The sequence below is a fragment of the Phascolarctos cinereus genome, unplaced genomic scaffold (assembly GCF_003287225.1).
Source record: "Phascolarctos cinereus isolate Bilbo 61053 unplaced genomic scaffold, phaCin_HiC Scaffold_1;HRSCAF=81, whole genome shotgun sequence".
Classification (NCBI taxonomy): Eukaryota; Metazoa; Chordata; class Mammalia; order Diprotodontia; family Phascolarctidae; genus Phascolarctos; species Phascolarctos cinereus.
The window spans coordinates 191377280-191396331 of record NW_027555514.1 but is presented as its reverse complement, the minus strand read 5'-3'; the positions used below and the strand labels follow the sequence as shown (position 1 = coordinate 191396331).

General features: G+C 39.3%; 1 protein-coding gene across 4 annotated transcripts in view; it reads left to right on the top strand.

Annotated features, from left to right (window-relative positions):
• The first annotated feature begins 4195 nt into the window (after window positions 1-4195).
• The window catches only part of DYRK4 (dual specificity tyrosine phosphorylation regulated kinase 4), a 72540-nt gene continuing 57683 nt past the window's right edge, over window positions 4196-19052 (top strand). For 3 of the 4 annotated variants that reach the window (XM_078155884.1, XM_021001441.2, XM_078155885.1), the window contains exons 1-2: window positions 4202-4273; window positions 11806-11919. The gene's annotated coding sequence lies outside the window, so the exon portion shown is untranslated. Of the gene's footprint in view, window positions 4274-11805; window positions 11920-19052 lie in introns of all 4 variants that reach the window. The other variant, XM_078155883.1, reaches the window with a different exon arrangement.

Here is a 19052-nt window from a genome sequence, read left to right as displayed (position 1 = left end):
GCGCTTAGAAGAGACTACATGTAGTCTTGATATTCAGATTTGGGAATCATCTGCATAGAGATGATAATTGAACTTATGGGAGCCAATGAGATCATTAAAGGAGACAGAGGAGAGAAGAGCCCTGAGGAACAACCAAAGTAGTGGATGTTCCCTGAATGAAGATCCAGCGGTGGAGATTGAGAAAGAGTGATCAGACAGGTAACTAGAGAGGAAAGACTCTGGCTGCTGAAGGGACTGGGAAAGACTGAATAATTATATAAACATGATGTTTTTACTAACCATAAAGGATATACTTTATCCACCATAATGTAACATGTGCTGATATACTCCAATAGATCTATGATCTCATTAATGTAAAGGTAGAATCAACATGATGTGAAGAATAAGGAAGAAGGAAGAGTCAATGATGAGGACAACTATGAGATTGCAAATCTGAGTGACTAGAAGGATGGTGGTGCTCTCAATAGTAACAAGGAATTTAGGGAGAATGTAAGCTTTTTGAGGGGTTGGAGGTCATGGTGAGAATGAAGTAATTTCTTGTTTGTAATGTGTTGCCTAGAGATTGCTCTTAGGGTGATAAATACTCAACTTCAGTTATTGTAGTATTATGTGAGTCAAAGCCAATATATCACCACTGGAGGAATGTTGGTGTTAAAAATATAGTCTTTTGGTCCCATGGATGTTAAAATATTTATAGCAACACTTCTTATAGTTGCAAAGAACTGAAACAAAGTAGATACCTATCAATTAAAGATTGACTAATCAAACTGGTATGTGAATGTAATGGAATATTACTGTGCTGTAAGAAATGAACATGATGATCAGTACAGAAAAGTATGCAGACTTACTGAACTGATGCAAAATGAAGTAAGCAGAACCAGAAAAACAATATACACACAGCAATGAAGGGAAGGGGGAAAAAAACCATTGAAGTACCTACCATGTGGCAGGCAATTTACATTTCATTCGATCCTCCCAGCGAACCCTGGGAGATAGGGTTTTATTGTTCTAATTTTACAGTTAAAGAAACTGTAGCAGAAAGAAGGTAAGTGACTTGCCTAGGAATACAGAGCTAATAAGGTCTTAGGCCACATTCAAACTTAGATCTTCCTGACTCTAGGCCCACTAGTACACTATCCACTGCACCACCTAGTTACCTCTGAACAAAAATGAAACAAAACTGAATACTGCAAAATTATGACCAAATTTAGCCCCAAAGAAAAGATACAAGAAAACACCTCTCCTTTGCAGAAGGATCCATAAGTATAGAAGATTGCAGAGAATGTCAGGGTGTTTTGATGGGTTGGTTAGTTTTGCAGAAGGTTTTTTTTCTTTCTTCCTCTTTTTATTCTCTATTATAAGAGATTGCTCCCTGGGAAGTGAAGGAGCAGGAATACACCGGGAAATGTAGGTGTAAAAACATCAGAGAGAAACTTGGAGTCATTTCTGTATTAACATACAGTGCAAAGTTAAAGAGCCACATTTATTTCATCCAATCCATGACAATGCAATGCATGTGCTAGCATAAATGAAATAAATGTGGCTCTTTAACTTTCTGACTAACACGTAGGCTGAAAGAAGGTAAGGTAAAAAAGATTTCTGAAATAACATAGGCCTATTATTCTCTGTCAAATAGTTAATTGTCCTTCCTGTATTTATATTAAGTAATAGCTTTTCAAAAGGTTTCTTCCAACTTTAGAACTAGCCCTTTAGTACCTTACAAGATGTGTGGCTTCCTTTGTTGGGTAGTTTTCGTGAATTGCTGTGGTCTAGTAAATAATCAGTCTTATGATGCTGAACTTCCCCAAACTTAAAGCTGGCTCAGATGACAGTCACACAGAATCCATTACCCAACACCTACTTAAAGCTTTTCCTGCTTGGTAGGATATGCCAAAACTTATGCTCCATTGAGGGGCAGCTGGGTGGCATAATGGATAGAGTGCTGGGCCTAAAGTCAAGAAGACTTTTCATGAGTTCAAATCTGACCTTGGACAGATGGGTGACACTGGTCTGGTCACTTAATCCTGTTTGCCTCAGTTTTCTCATCTGGAAAAAGAGCTGGAGAAGGAAATGACAAACCACTCCAGTATCTTTGCCAAGAAAACCCCAAATGGAGTCACGAAGATTCAGACACTGCTGAATAACAGCAATGCATCACTGACATGAGAAGCTCTATTCTCCCAGGGAGCACTGGAGAAGCACTTTCGTGTCGCGAACAGCCCAATCGGCTATGAGCTCACTTCGGAAGCTCTCCTGAAAGATTCAAGTCCAGCTTGATCTTTCACTCTGAACACACATTGATGAGGAGGGAGACAAGATGGCAGCAACTCCGTTTATTAGAGGTATAGCACAGTGTTTTATATCTTTGACTCATGGGAACATACCCCAGTGTAACATCGGACAAAGCAACAAAGTTTACATATCTTTACCAATAGGCAACACCGAGAATTTTTGTCATGCGAATACCAAAGTATCAACAAGCACATCTCTTTGCAACATTATCCTGGCTGTGTCCTTCTCCTGGGCTGTTCCCGTGAAAACACCATGTACTTCTTGTTCCCGGAATGTCCCCATGCTTGATACATGAGCTAGCAATACTTGATACATGGTTGTGCTAGAGCTGACTGTGCTTGAGCTAGCAGCATTGTTTATGGTTGAGCTTGCCTAGCCGCCCTTCTTTCTGGGGAGTGGAGAACCCATCCAGGCCAAGGAGCCGGCTCCTCACCTGAGAGGGCTTATACAGCCATCAGGGTCAGAGTCCTACTCACCTGTGGTCCTCTACACTTTCGCAGAATTGATCAGGGCCAGTTATGTAACTCATAAATGAGTTATAACAAGATTATGACAAATTTCAACAGGCTTAGACTAGTTTGTTTACATCTTTGTGAAAAAGGGCATTATATTAGATTTAAAATAGTACTTATATTTCTACTATTCATTACTTATGTAATCTAATTGGCACATCCTTCATAATATTCATGCAGACACAACTCTTTGTATTATATAATACACACACACACATTCACATAGTAGTGTATACATACTCTCCCCCTTTGTACATGCTGCCTCCTTGTTCAGTTGTGTCTGACTTTTTGGGGTTTTCTTGGTAAAGATACTGGGAGTGATTTGCTATTTCCTTTTCCAGCTCATTTTACAGATGAACTAAGACAAATGAGGGTAAGAAATTTGCTCAGTGTCTGAGGCCAGATTTGGACTCATGAAGGTGAATCTTCCCAACTCCGGGCACTGTGCCACCAAGATGTCCTTACTGCCTCCTTACCCTTTTACATGTATGTCTGTGTGTGTGTATGTGTGCATATATGTATATGTGTATGTATGTATATATATACATATACATACACATATGTGTATATGTGTATGTATATGTATATATATACACATATATATTCTACACACCTCTGAGCTGAGGCTATATTTTTCATGTTAACAAATTCCATAAGAAAATTGCTAGAAAGTTCAATTTAGTTCTTTTTGATTTTCAGAACTTTTGCTAGTGTAACCAAGTACTTTTTTTTTTTTTAACAATTCTTAAAAGGGCAGCTAGGTGGCACCTGGATAGAATGCCAGGCCTGGAGTCAGGAAGACTCATCTTCATAAGTTCAAATCTGGTCTCAGATACTTAGTAGTTGTGTGACCCTGGGCAAGTCACTCAACCCTGTTTGCCTCAGTTTCCTCATCTGTTAAAAGAATTGGAGAAGGGAATCACTCCAGTTTCTTTGACAAGAAAACCCCAATTAGGGTCATGAAGAGTCAGACATGACTGAAAAAAGACTGAACTGATTCTAATGTAAGGAAATAAAACTTTAATCAACCAACAAGTATTTCTCCAGCACCTACTAATATGCCAGTCACTGCAGCTAGGTGTTTGGCGATACGTGTACAAAGAATGGAACAACACACCATTATTTTCTTTAGTAATTTTCACCTGTACATATACCCTCAACAACCATATTTCCATTTAGATTACGGGAAAAAAATATGTTGTCACATAATTTCCTGCCTTTAGAGGGCCGAGGGCCGAACAAGATGGTTATTTAATTGCTGGGAGCTAGGGCCCATCCTCAGCTCTAGAGTCATAAAAGCTTTGCTTGGGAAGGGTGGAAACAGTTTCTATAGCGACTGGGAGGGTGGGGAGGGAGGGTGGGTCCTTCTACCCGCTTAGGAAATTACCCAGTTTAGTCTCTTGCTGCAGCCAGGTCAGGCTGCTCCGGCTTGGTGAGGCTACTCCAACACCTGCCCCCACCGGACCAAAGTAAGGAGGAGCGGGGAAGGGGGTCGCTTTATGACGCACCTCAGAACCTCCCACCAACCTGGCCCGCCCCTCAAGGCGGACAGGAGGGACCCGGGACTGAGGGAAAGGGGGAGGGAAGGTTATATAGAAGGAGAGAAGGTAGGAGGAGGGGAATGGCCGGGCAGGAGGGTAGAAGTGAGGGAAGGAAAACAGGGTTTGAGGAGCTCCATTCCATATCCTTTCCCAAGGCCCAAGGATCTGCCATCCAATCTTTTCTGCCACTTGTGTCCAGAACTGGGGTTTGGAGGGGAAGAAGATGGAACTTAGGGGACTCCGTGATACCTCCAAAGGTGTACTCGCAGCCACGCCCTCATTCCTGCTCCTGTTCACTTAATTTCTTCCATTTTCTCATGTCATTCCCAGCAAGGCTGATGGTGAGGAAAGATCAGTCATTCCTGACCATAATGAGCTATCTTTTAACCGCCCTAGCTCCTATACCCACATTTCCATCTGTAAACATAAGCTAAGCAACCATTCACATTTAAATGATGCTTTGCAGATTATGAAATGCCTTCTCTTGAACCTCTTAACCTAAGCCTGCAGTGGCTGTGGGGGTAGGGTTGGACATGAGAGCTGTCTTCTAATATTTGAAAGGCTGTTATCACTGAAGGGATTACATTTATTTTGCTTGACTCTTGTGGGCAAAAACAGAATCAAGGAGTGGAAGTGACTGAGGTGGGATGTATAGATTTCACCCCAATTTAAGGAAGAATTTCATAAAAATTAAAATTGCCCTAAAATAAAACTAAGCACCTCCTGGGGTACTGAGCTTCTTATCACAGGACAGCTCATAAAAAGAGATTGTAGAGAGATTTCCTCCATCCAGAAGGAAGTCATACAAGATGAATTCTAAAGTCACTTCCAGTTCTAGGATTCAATAATTCTAGGTAGGTAGGGGAGGTATCATTTATCCCCATTTTACCAACGAACAAACAAACTCTGAAAGATTCAGACTTGCCCAGGTTGACACACCTAGTAGTAGAGTCAGAGCTTGAACTGGGGTCTTCTAACCCTTAGTCTGGGGCTTTTTCTTCTATATACTCTAAAACAAGACCATAATGGTCATGAGTTTCCACTCATGAAGAAACTCATCTACTTGTTCTTAGGGTTATCACCTCCTTCCACTGTGATATATATGTACAATATTGGCAGCATTCTCAGGGATTAGATTTTTTTTCAACCTGTAGTTGATCTGTGAGATTTGTTCTATTAACCCAAATTGGGCAAATCCATAAATAAAATGTAATCACATGGTATATTATATCATATTAACTCACATAAAGGAGACCCTTCACATGCTAACTTTTTAAGTCTCTAAGGTAGGAAAATACAAAGGTTTAGCCAAGTTAAAATCTGTTATGGTCATTATGGGATAGAGATGTGTAATTAACCATGTAATTAAACATGGCACATGTGCTATATGTGTGTTTAGTGGATATAACTTTGGGACCCAATAATGCTTGGGCTAACTAAAGCATATGGACACTACTTCAAGACTGGCGGGGGTTGATCTACAACGTGAGATATTCAAAAAGTGGGAAAGGGCAGTGGCAGAAAACATAAGGAAACAAGGAGAGGCAAGTAATAGAGTTCGAGTTGTAGGGGGAGACAGAAGATAACACATTTGGAGAGGAATATGCCATGGTATCCTCAACCTAGCCATTGTGTTTGGACCCTCATGACTCCAGAGCTAAGACAAGAAGTTTTAGCCAATTCTCAAGCCTGCTTGAGAGAGTCTTTGAAAAGACATTCCAAGAGACAGATAGATGGCAGCACAACTTAAGTATTTACCACTGGATCTGTGAGTTCTGAAGACCACTGGGTCTTGTGTCACCTTGATATGGTGGGGGAATCAGCAGCAGCAGGATTTAAGGGGAATTCACTTGTAATATCCTTGGAGGTATATTAATTTCCACTTATTTGTGGAGTAGGTTAATAATAACTCCCTGTTAATAATGATGATGATGATAATAACAACGAATATTTTCCTAACTTTGATTTGTAAAACTTTTATATGAAGTTTGATGTTGCAAAGTTTTAAACTATTTAAGCCATTAATAAAGCTTAAAACTACACTAAAACTTTTGGGACAACCCTATATTATCTCACTTTATCATCACAATAACCTTGTGAGTTTGGTGTTATTATCCGTTTTTGCAAATGAGAAAACAGAGGCTGAGAAAGGTTAAGTGACTTGTCCAGGGTCACAAAGCTAATAAGTTTCTGAGGCAGGTTTCAAACTTAGGTCTTCCCAATTCCAAATCCAGTTCTTTATCCACTATGTCATCATGCCATCTCTTATCTACCTTGTTTCATGTCTTCATTAAATGCTTTTGCATTTGATTGTGTATTTATATAGCCTGGCAATAGAAAATGGACTTGATTGCAGGTTATGCAGGTGATGCAAGATGTATCATTGATTACCCAAAATAACCATAGTGAACTTGGGCAGACAGCAAGGTATTAAATTTGTGGAAACTCATGTTTTTGGAATGCTGGGTCAAGTTAAAGCTCAATCTGCCTTCTGTATCATTGAAAGGATGCAGTAAATATTTTTTAAAATTGGGATAGGTGTAGGCATTGATATTTAAAGATTTTTTTGGTGTGTTACCACCATGCTTTTATATAATAATCTCCATGCTGGTTACACTGAAGATTCCGCCCCCGCCCCCCTTTTTTATTCTAGTTTGTAATTGGATAGCCGGCTTTCCAATGAAAACTCCATTGCAGGCCAGACAAGTTGATTCAAATAACCACTGTGTCATTTTGTGGCAAAATGTCACTGTACTTGTTTATTGCTGAAGTGACATTATATCCTGTACAGTATAACTTTAAGTGAAATCCAGCTATGTCGAAGGGTACTGGATAGTTAACTGTGTGCCAGTCAGTCAGCAAGCATTTAGTGAGGATGTGCCAGGTACCACTGAAGTGATGTTGTCCAGCTGTCAGTGTACATTGTATACTCAAATCATCATTAGGCCAAATAGTCATCACAGCTATTCAGTTACTGGGAAACTGATGCAAAGAAGTAGGGCTTGCCCTCTTGAGGACTACTGATTTTAGGTATTCTTCATTCTGATGATATTGTAAGGACTTTACAATCTGTTGTGCAACCTTTAGGGAGGAGGCATGTTAGATACTGGCTGAGGTATCTAGGAAGGAAGGCAAAGTAGTGGTTGTATTACGTAAGCTGTCTGAAAATCAGTAGGACATTCTGAGATTCTCAGAGAGGTAATTGTTGAAGGGGTTACTTGGAAAATAGTCATTAAGCACCTTCCTAAGGTGTTTAAAAAACCTTTATGATGAAAGAAGAATAGATTAATAATGATATTCAAGACCTGCTGAAGGAGTCCATTCCATCCTCAGCAGCTGGTCACCTTATGTTTACATCTTTAGCAGCTATAAGGCCAAATTAGTCACAGGGCACTGAAGCTGACCAATACTATCACAAGGGACTCAATACAAAAATGATAGTCTTTTCAGAGGGATATCCCTGCCTGCCAAGAGAAGAATACTTAATGTAGGAGTGATGGAACTGATTTAGAGAAATATAGGAGACTAATGGGGACCCTTGGAATTGACCTTATATACTTTATTGTTCTTTAGTCGTTTCAGTTGTGTCAAACTCTTTATGACCTCTTTTGGGGGTTTTCTTGGCATAGATGCCAAGTTTGCCATTTCCTTCTCTAGCCCATTTTACAGACAAGCAAACAGGGTTAAAGTGACTTGCTCAAGGCAACAGCTAGTAAGTGTCTGAGGCTGGGTTTGAACTTGGGTCTTCCTGACTCCAGGCCCAGCACTCTATCCACTGAGCCACCTAGCTGGCCATATATGCTCCATAGTAATGGCATAGAAGACTGGAAATTTCTGGATGTGCATAGCCTATTGGACTTTGGGAAGGGAAAAAGCATTTATTAAGTGCCTACTATGTGCCAGGCACTATATACTAAGCACTTTACAAATATTTTCTCTTTTGATCCTTACAACATCTGTCTGGGGTAGGTGCTATTATGATCCCCATTTTACAGTTGAGAAAACTTGGTCAAGTAAGAAGTTAAGTGACTTGGCCAGGGTCATATAACTAATAAGAGTCTGAAGGCAAATTTGAACTCAGGGCTTCCTGACTCCAGGTTCAGTGCTCTATCTATTCAGCCACCTACCTGCCTCTAACTAACTGCTTTTCTTTGAACAATAATGGAATGCAAGAATGTGTATTTTGTATTTGAAAATTCCACATGCAGTGTTATATTTTTGCATTTGATCTATGTAACCGGTATACTGAATGCAAACTTTTATGTGGATGCTGTTACGTATTTGGGATAATTTCCTGTCCCTATACTTCATATCAATTAAAGAATGCTTGTGATATGTGATTTTATATGGGCCTGTGTACTTGATGAGATTATGGGTTTTGTTGTTGTTGTTGTTTTTCATTTATTTGTTTTTACCAGAGGAAGGAGGTAACATATCTTGTTACTCTCTGGGTTCAGAGTAGCTGTTTGGTGTAACCAATTATACGGTTTCTGACTTGGCCTCAATCCACTCTATTCTTTATGGAAAGACCATACAAGAAATACATCAATTCAATACAAAAGCATTAAATTAAGACATGAGACATAAGACATGACATAAAAAAACAGGGAAGGGAATCAAATAGCAAATGTATTCTTGGCATTCAGACACATATGAGAGCAATCTGCTATACCTTCGGGGAAATTATCATCTAATTCCCTTTTAATTCATCTGATTCTCTAACATAGTAAGAGGGCACAATCACTTCTGGATTTCTAACCCCAATGACAAATGCTTAGGATGTAAAGCCATCTTCTTGGAATGCCTTTCCCAGGAGTCTTTTGAGACAGGCTAAAGAAATCTCTTGTAACAGCAGCCTCTCTGAGTCACGGTGGCCATATTGCTCCAAGTGTTTCTCTTCTGTCTCCCTCCTCTACCTGGAACTTTGCTTCTTGCCTCTCCTATACATTTTCCTGCTATTTTGTCCCACTTTTAAAACCCCCTTTCTTATAAAGCACAGTCTACCTCTCAGGGTTCTCAACTGGTCATACAGTCAGTCCAAGCATTGTGGGAAAAGAAATCCTAGAGTTATATGTCTATATGCATAGAATGTGTCTGAAGTCACCTAAAGATAATAGACTTGGAAAAAAAATGTGTTTCAGTACTCTGTGCTTAGGGATGCTTTTTTGAATCCTAAACCATGTGACTTTTTCTGCCAGCTCTGTGATTGAGGTTTGGGATTGTCTTCTCTGAGTTTCAGTTCCAGTCTGTAACAAGGCAAATTGCTCTCAGCCTGAAGGTCTCTAGTGGTATTCAACAAGACTTTGTTCTAGGACATTTCCTGTTCGTTAATTAATAAATTGGATAAGGACATAGGTGGCATGTTGACTAAAATATTGTGCTGAAAAAAATGAAAAGGGATAAAAATTAAATGAGAGGTAATGTGGTACAGTGGGTAGAGTGCTGGTTTAAGTTTCAGGAAAGTATGGGTTCAAGTGGGGATTAATGTGATTTTATACTGATAGAGGTGTTAAGAGAGGTGGCACTCTATGTTCTACCTTGGTCAGACCAAATCTGAAATATTGTGTTCAGTTCTGGATACCACATTCTAAGAGACATGAAAAAGTAGTGGTCAAAGAAAGACAACTAGAATATTGGGTATCTTTGAAACAAGTTTACGTGAGAAATAGCTAAGGAAAGGGGGGATGAGCTTAGCTTTGGAGATATGACTGATGTGGGTTGAATTGTGACTGTCTGACTGCTCCTCTCCATTCAAGGCAAACCCATCAACTGTGGATATCACAAGACTCTAATCTTGTCCCTCTTCTCTTTCACATGATTTCTCTTGGTAATCTCATCAACTTCCACAGGTTGAATGATCATCTCTATATGTATGATTCCAAAATCTTTACATCCAGTCCTAGGCTCTCTCCTCACCTTCATTCTTGCATTGCCAACTGACTCCTGGGCATCTCAAACTAGATGCCCCATAGGCATCTCAAACTCAACATGCCCAAAACAGAACTCATTATTTCTTCCCCAAACCCTCCCCTTTCCTTAATTTCTCTATTATTATTGGGGGTAACACTTTATTCCTTATGTGCACTCAAACCCACACAGCCAGTTTGTCATCAAATCTTGTCGTTTCTAACTTTACAACATTTCTCCTATATGGCCCCTTCTATGCTCTCATACAGCCACTACCCTGATACAGGCCCCCATCACTTTCTAGACTATTACAATAGCCATCTCATTGTCTCCCTCCCTCAAATCTTTCCCCACTCTAATCTATCCTCCATACAGCTGCCAACATGACCTTTCTAAAGTACAAGTATGATCCTGCCACCTCCCCTACTCAGCCAACTCTAAAAGTCTCCTTTTACCTCCAGTATCAAATCAAAACCCCTCTATTTGACTTTTAAAGTCCCTCCCAACCCAACCCCTTCCCACCTTTCCAGGCTTCTTATACTTTATCACCCTCTGTGTACTCTACAGTTGTAACTCTGTCCTTTACTATCTTTTCCCCATACCTAGAATGCCCTCCTCCCTTACTCCTCTTAGCTTTTCTGGCCTTCTTCAAGACTTAGCTCAAGTGGCAGTTAGGTGGTACAGTGGATAAATCTCCCACCTTGGAGTCAGGAGGACCTGAGTTCAAATCCAGCCTCAGACAGTTGATGCTTACTAGCTAGCTGTGTGACCCTGGGCAAGTCACTTAACCCTGACTGCCTAAGCAAAAAAAAAAGACAGCTCAAATTCCATCTTCTGTAGGAAGCCATCTTCCACTCTTAACTGCTAGTGCTTTCCCCCTGAAATTTATATTTCTACTTATGCCCATATATATCTCATATATATATAGATCTATATCTATATATCTATATCTATATATATCTATATATATATATATATATATATCTCATATATATAGGGTATATTGTCTCCCCCATGAGAATATGAGGTCCTTAGAAGGCCAGGACTATGTTTTTGCCTTTTTTAAAAAAATCCCCAGCACTTAGCCCATAGGATCTGACACATAATAAACACTTAATAAATGCTTGTGATAATAAATGACTATTGACCAGTTAACTGTAATATGGAAAAAAAACATGCAGACTTGTTGTTTTTCTAGAAGACAAAACTAAGATTAAATTAAGGAGACAGATATTGGTTCAATATAAGTAATCAAGAGTTGATCAACGATAGAATGGACTGCCTGGCAAAAAAAAAAAAGTAATGAGTTCTTCATCACTAGAAATGTGAATTCCCTATCCCTGGAAAGAAATATTTAACCAGAGTTTGGATGACCATCTGTTAGATACATTATTGAGGGAATTGAGTGTGGAGGTTGGCTTAAGCCATCCCCAAGCATCCCTTCTAACTCTACAAGTAAGTCCCTGATTTGGGGGATGATATGTGGCTCCTCCACATATCACATCTTTGGCAGAAGTGAGTGCAACTTTAAAAACATTGTTTCCTGTTCACAGAAATACAATGGGAGTCCCTACAAGTCGTACAGTGCCTCAATTTCTGCTCCAAAGACAGTTCCCCAGGGAGTAAAGCCTGTGTTGAATGAAATAGAAATACTGAAATCACAACAGGTAAATCTCAAAAAAAAATTTACTATTTGGAAATGGAAATTGCACTGTATACATATATCATGCATCCTTCAGTATTTTGAGGACAGAGTGTGTAATACTCTTATTAAAGCTTGATAAAGTCTTTGAAAATTGCTGTGGTCAGAAAAATCACCCTGGCAGCCAACATTGATGAGCCTTTTGGAACTTCAGTGAGCTGGTGGTCCTCAGATGCTAGGCATGCTGTGTGTATCACTAGGCCTGAATTCAAAGCCCTTTGAGTTTGGTAGGACCTGAAAGCTTATACTCCACTGGCATAACTTTTGAGAATTCAGATGTCATCTTTCATACTATGATTGGGCATGAGAACAGGACTTTAGTGTATGATGCATAATCTCCATGTGTGATATAAACTCTTTTAATAAAGTTCTAATTGTGACACTTTTGTTTCCTTCATCACATATTTACAGAGCACCTACTAGATGTAAAGTCCTATAAGTAATACAGAAGTATAAGACACTGTCTCCTGCCTTCTAGAGCTTTCCAGTCTAGCTGAGGAGATAAGATACATTCCTATTATATTTAAATAATGATATAGTATTTGACCAAGTATCAAAATTATTTTTATAGCCAATAAAAGTTCAGAGGCAGGCATGGCCTAGATAGAACAAGGGCGGGAATCCTATAGCCTCGATGGCACTTCTAGGTCCTTGGGTGTAGCCTTTTGACTGAGCCCAAGTTTTACAAAATAAATCCTAGGGGATTTGTTCTGTGAAGTTTGGATTCAGTGAAAGGGCCTCACTTAAGGACCTAGAGGGCCACATGTGGCCTCAAGGCAGCATGTTCCCCAATCCTGGCCTAGAATAATCAGAGTTTGAGAATAAAATTAATAACAACAACTCACATTGCTGTAGCAGTTTAGCCAGTTTGTAAACATTTATTAAGCTCCTACTGTGTACCAGGCAGTATGCTAAGTGCTGGAAATTTACAAAGTACTTACCTTCCAACAGCTCTGTGAAATAAATAGTGAGGTTATTATTATTATTATTACCATTTAACAGATTAGGTAACTGAGGTTCAGAATTTAGGTAACTTACCTGAGTTCGTACAGCTAATAAGTGTTGGAGCCAGAACTGGAACCATCCCTTCTGACTTCAAATCAATATTTTCAATTCCAATTCCAGTTTTCACAACAACTCTCTTTGTAGACCTGGCCGAAGTGGTTTAATTAAACTTTCTTTTTGCTGTATATTTCACAGGATACCATGAAGTTAAACTAAACTAAATGCTCACTTGCCCCCCTTTTTGTTATGTGCTCTCCCATGTCATTCCTTTGTATATATCCTCCCTTTTGCCTAGAATGGACTTTCCCTTCTGCTGTCACTCCATCTTCTTTCTTCTTAGGCACCAGTGAAGTCTTTTCTGATCCTGTCAATTGAAAGCTATCAGTCTTCCTTTCTTATTTCTTAAAATCTACTTCCACGACTTCTGCTTTGTACTTAGTAGAATTCTGTTTTGTATCATAGTTATTTGTGTACACGTCTTATCCCTACTCCTTTCTATTATTGGGTCATTAGAGGAAAGATTTGTGTCTTGTTCACCTTTGCAGCTCTAGCAGGATGTCTTGAAAGTGGTAGACATTTAATAAAGATTCCTTGAAATTAACTAAATACAGGAGCAATGTGTACAAGTAGTTAAGAGTTATTATGAAAAACAATACCATGAAGGAATAAATAAGACGGAAGATTTTTTCGCTTGGAAAAAAAGGACCTTGTTTATGTGTATTTTAAGCTGACTAAATTATTCAGAATGTGGATGGTTAGGTAGAATGGAGCTCAATAATACCTCTTTGTAGACTGATAATCTTTTTCATAGAATCAGAATCTTAGAATGTTCAGGTCACAAAACTGGCTACTAGCAGAACTAGAATTCTTATTTCTCAGCTCCTAGTTCAGGGCTTTTTCCACCACACAAGCTTTTTCTTCAGTGTCTGCTTATTCATTTTACCTTCCAAACTATAAATGCTGGTAAAAGAAGCAAGCACTCAGAGGTCTTTCAAATTATTATTTTCTTTAATAGTTTCATCCTCTCTGTGTGAGATAGGCAGAGGGAGCGCTGTCAGTTCCATTTTATCAATGGAGAAACTGGAGAAATGATGTTTATATTATATTAGTATAATAGTTTATATATGTATATAACAGTTTAGAAACCATTTTCACATCTGTTATCTCATTTGATTCACAACAACCCTTTGATACAGTGCCAAATATTCATATCCCAATTTAATGGATGAAGGATAATTAAGACCCAGAGAGGTTATATGACTTGCCCGATGTCGCACAGTGGCAGAGTTGGAACCTAGATTTTTTGATACCAAATTCAACAGGTCCCTGACCCAACCCTCATCTATGGCCTTCTAGTTTTAGGAATTACGTGAAGAAAACTTGGGTTTGTGTAAGCATTTAATTAAGCATGAATAACTATAACCAAAAGCTACAAAGAATGTACAGGCTTAGCTCAAGTCCAATATTTCCTCTGGAAAAAAGAACCTTGTTTTATTCATTAAACAATTTCCCATTCTCCTCTTTTCTCTATCAGATGTGTTTCTTCCTCATTCCTCTACTAATGTCACGTAAGCATCTGCCTTGGATGTCCTATTTCTGTTGTTGCTTTCTCCCCACCCCCCATTTATGTTGCCTTGAATGTGCTCAGTCCAAGTTTCAGGTGGTGGGGTTGGGGTAGAAATTCTGTTGGACACCATACTTCTGTACTTGTATTTGTCACTGCCCTGATGCATTGTCTGTTCACCTCCAGTTGTCATATCCTAGGTCCTGATTACATTCTTATAGACATTCTTGTGACCATATTTCCCTGTGGTGAGGCATCTAGAATAGATTATGTTTCAGCTTTGAGGATAAAGGAGCCCCATTTCTCCGCGCCATTCCATTTCACTTTGTATCTTTAAGAGAGCGTGCTTACTATACTAAAGCATCATCAATGAGAGATTAGAAAGATTATTGGAAATTCCATGGTGAAGCTTTTCTCATCCCAGCCAGATCTTGACTAATTTTAACTACCAGCCCCCCCCCCCTTAGCAACTGTAATACTTCTCTACCTTTTAGTGTAATAGATATGGAAAATGAAGAATAGATATAAAACTTTTTCCTTCATCTATAGTCTTGAAATGGTGTCTGACTAGAATAAACCCCCACCATCTTCTCATCTTATCTGTTTTCTAGTATTTTTTAATATATTGATACCAGGCCTATATAGTAAGAAGGAATAGAAGCAACACTCTAAATTCAAACAAAATCCAAATGAGAAATTAAAGTCCAAGACCAGAGGAAGTGAATCAACAATTGTGGCTCCACCATGCATATATCAGAAGTCTCTGAGACATGTGATCTATGCAATATATTGCCCTACCCAGGTGTTGTAGGCAAGCTATAATAACAACTTCTCCACTGTCTCTCTAGCAAATTGGTGAATCTCCTATCATTTTTTAAAGGTGACTGATTTATAACTAGAGTATCTGAAGAAGTAGGCACCTTCCCCATAGTTGTGTTAAAAAATTCCCAGGGAATCCTAGCCCAACTTACCTGACTCTCCAAAATGAAGTTGTGTAAACCACTACATCCTTTCCTATAGATTCCCTTGTGTGCTCACTATGAACTCAAAGGACTGCCATAAACCTGGGCTCATATTGGGTTACACTGATGTAGTGGACATGTGGTAGGTGTATTGTCTAGAGTGCTGGAATTAAAGTTAAGAAAACCTGAAGTAAAATCCTGCTTCAGAAGCACTGACTGTGCAGATCATTTACACTGAACCCTCATCTATGAAATGGAGATAGTAATAGTTTCACAGGGCCGTTGTGAGGCTCATATGAGAAAATATATGTATAAAACTTTGCAAACTTTATTGTTATTATTGATATTGCTATTAAGCCATAGAATGTCTCAAGTCCCAGGGTCAACAAGTGCCAGCAATTACTTGGGATAACAGGTTTCTGCATAAGGGATGCAACAATGTATAACCATCCAACTTTTTTTTTCCCCCTGGAGTCAGACTTAAAGTTCCCATGGTCCCTAGACAGTCCCAAGGGGGACCCAAATGACTTCTCCATGAAAGTTAGCCTAAATCCTGATGTAATTCCTAGGTACTGAGATGGTAAGAGTAAAAATTATGGTAAAGATGATAAAATCTCAATGAATTTTATCCCAGGTGGACAGCATTTCAGCCACTAGGAGATACATTGTGACCCAAATCAGTTCCCTTGTAAGAAGAGAAGGTGATTATTTATCAACACTAGTCTCCAAAACAGCTTTGCAAAATAGTACACCTTTCCCAATATGTATTGTCCCAGCTAACATTCCAAGCCTTTTAGCTGAGCTGGCTAGAACTGAACCAGGTTATTTATGGATAGGCAGTACCCATTCCTTGCAGGTTAATGTACAGGTTACCTCCCTGAGGGTGCTTTGTACTAGTCGGGCCAATACTTGCTCTGGTGGGCATTGTGACATGTTGAGGATTCGTTTCTAACCTGTTGCCACATATTGGAAAGCCCTAGATCTAAATTATTTGTGTGTTATGTTGTTCAGTTGTTTTAGTTGTGTCTGACTTTTCATGACCCCATTTGGGGTTTTCTTGGCAAAGATCTAGAGTGGTTTACCATTTCCTTTTCTAGCTTATTTTACAGATGAGGAAACTGAGGCGGATAGGGTTAAATGACTTGCCCACGACCACACAGCTAGTAAGTGTCTAAGGCCAGATTTGAACTCAGATTTGTATGTTATGGGCTACGTCTATTGTTTTTGTATCTCTAATTCCCATCTTTCCCTTTCAGTAATTCGAGGCACAGATTACTCGTATCCATATACTTGTACATTTAGTCTACACTCAGTCTACTGTCTAATTCCTCACAGTATATGTGACCCAGGATTGTGTTTCCCATTACATCCTAGTCTGGTCCCAAACTTGTTCAAGGAGGTCTGTTCTCTGACGAGAAAAAGAGGCTTAGAATATTCTTTATATTTATGCTGAATGGGAACCTGACACACAGGTATCAGAATCTCAGAATCAATAGCTCAGACTTGGAAGAAACTTCAGAGGTGACAGTTCTAGACAGAACTTTATAGGCATCCAGTCCATTCCCTTTATGTTCATATAAAGGGGTGCCTTTTCAGATGTGGGCAACTTTACTATGGAAAAGAGGCAGAATCAAGGACATTTATGAGAGAAACACTGAAAAAACCAGTCGCTCGAAGAAAAAATACATGCTCAGTGTAAAGATGAATTATTTTGTTTCCTAGCATCTAATTTGCATGTGACTGACATGAGGACTTTAAAGGTTATAACTAGGAAACATTCCTAGAAATGACTGTGGGATAAATGTATATTGCCTAGTTATGGTGGAGATGGCAGAAATAAGGATTTTATCTTATTACCACAAAATAGAGGCAAGTCATTTCACTAAAGAGACTGTTTTAGATGAGTAGAGCAAAGTGTAGCAGAGTAGAATAGAGTGTAGTGTTCACAGAAGAGCTTAGAGCTCAGAACTGATCTCAAGGGAGCTCTTTGGTCAAGTCAGGGAAGAGGCCTTGGAGTTTGTACTGCTATCTGTTGCTTGGAGGAACTGAGTAGAAGGAGACAGGCTTTGCCTTTTCCTCTCTCTGATATGCCATCTATTGCCTCAAAGACAAGCCAAGGGAGAAGACCTTTAAGAGCTCTACAGAGACCAGGCTTCAAGGGTGTCTGCTTTATGAATTGTGGACAATGTGCCAAGCTGAACTGGTAAAAGGAGTTTCCTAATCTGGAAGTTCCCAGTTAAAATACAGGCACACGCGCACACACACACACACACACATACAGAGAGACAGACAGACAGAGAGACAGAGAGTCTCTATTCTTTAACCCTGTTCATTTATTTAATGCTATACCATGTTGACGTTCCCTCCAAAGGTGCTTATTCCAGTTGTGAATATCTATTAAGAAATTTTCCGTACTAAATTTCCTTACTAAAAGCTAAAACAGCTTCTCTGAAACTTTCACCCACTGATGCTATTTCTGCTGTCAGGGGGCAAGTGGAATAAAGCTGATGTCTCTTTCAAATGATAGATTTTCTAACGCATGAAGACAACTATCATGTTCCCCCCAAGTCTTCTCTTCTCCAGAGTAAAAAGTTCCCTGGATCCCTCAAATGATTCTCATATGACAAAATCTTGGGACCTTTCCACCATCCTTGCTGCCCTTTTCTGGATGCTCTCCAGCTTATAAATAGACTTCATAAAATTTGTTGCTAGAATGAACACAATACTGAAGGGTGGTGGGACACCTTTAGACTCGAGCATCTCAATACTCCACATGGATCTGTGACCTCACTGATGTGACCTGTACATAATGCAGGGCTCAGCTCACTCATGGTTGCCTGTACTGCATGATTGTCCATCATGTCCTCCAAAAACTTCACCACAGGCTCTAAATCCAACATGCCAGAGGCCTTTCTCAAATTCTTTTGTTATTTAGAAGACTCCAGTGGAGCACTTTAACTATCTATTGGTTATTCTTTGTTGTCACTAAGTAACCAACCCATCTTTGATGGTATCCTTGATATCACTTCTGTATAATTCCTTGTGAATAATGTGTATTCCTGATTGAGACAGCATGGCACAGTTTTGGACTTGGAGCCAGGGATGTCTGGGCTTCCTGGGCTTGAATAGTACTGCAGACATTAGCTCAGTGACCTTGGACAAATTGCCTAACCCTTCTCAGCCTCAGTTTTCCTCTTCTGCAAAATAGGGATAATTATAGTACCTACCTCAAAGGATCAAATGAAATGTAAAGTGTTTCTCAACCCTAAAGTGCTATGAAAATGTGAGATTAATGACAATAACACTGTACTGCAGCTTGCTTATACTCACCGTTTGCATCTTTATTGATTTGACCATGGTTCCTTTGATTGTCAATTTTAATTAAGGATATAATGTTCTATGACTTGCCACCAGCTGTACATTACTAGAAGAACTATGGTGTTAGAAAAGATAAAACATGGCATCATTAAAAGAATTTTGCAATTTTTTAATTTCCCAAAGGCAATCCAGTACCTGTTCCATTCTGGCCTTAACTTGCTTTCCATTTGCAGTGTCTATCCAAGACAC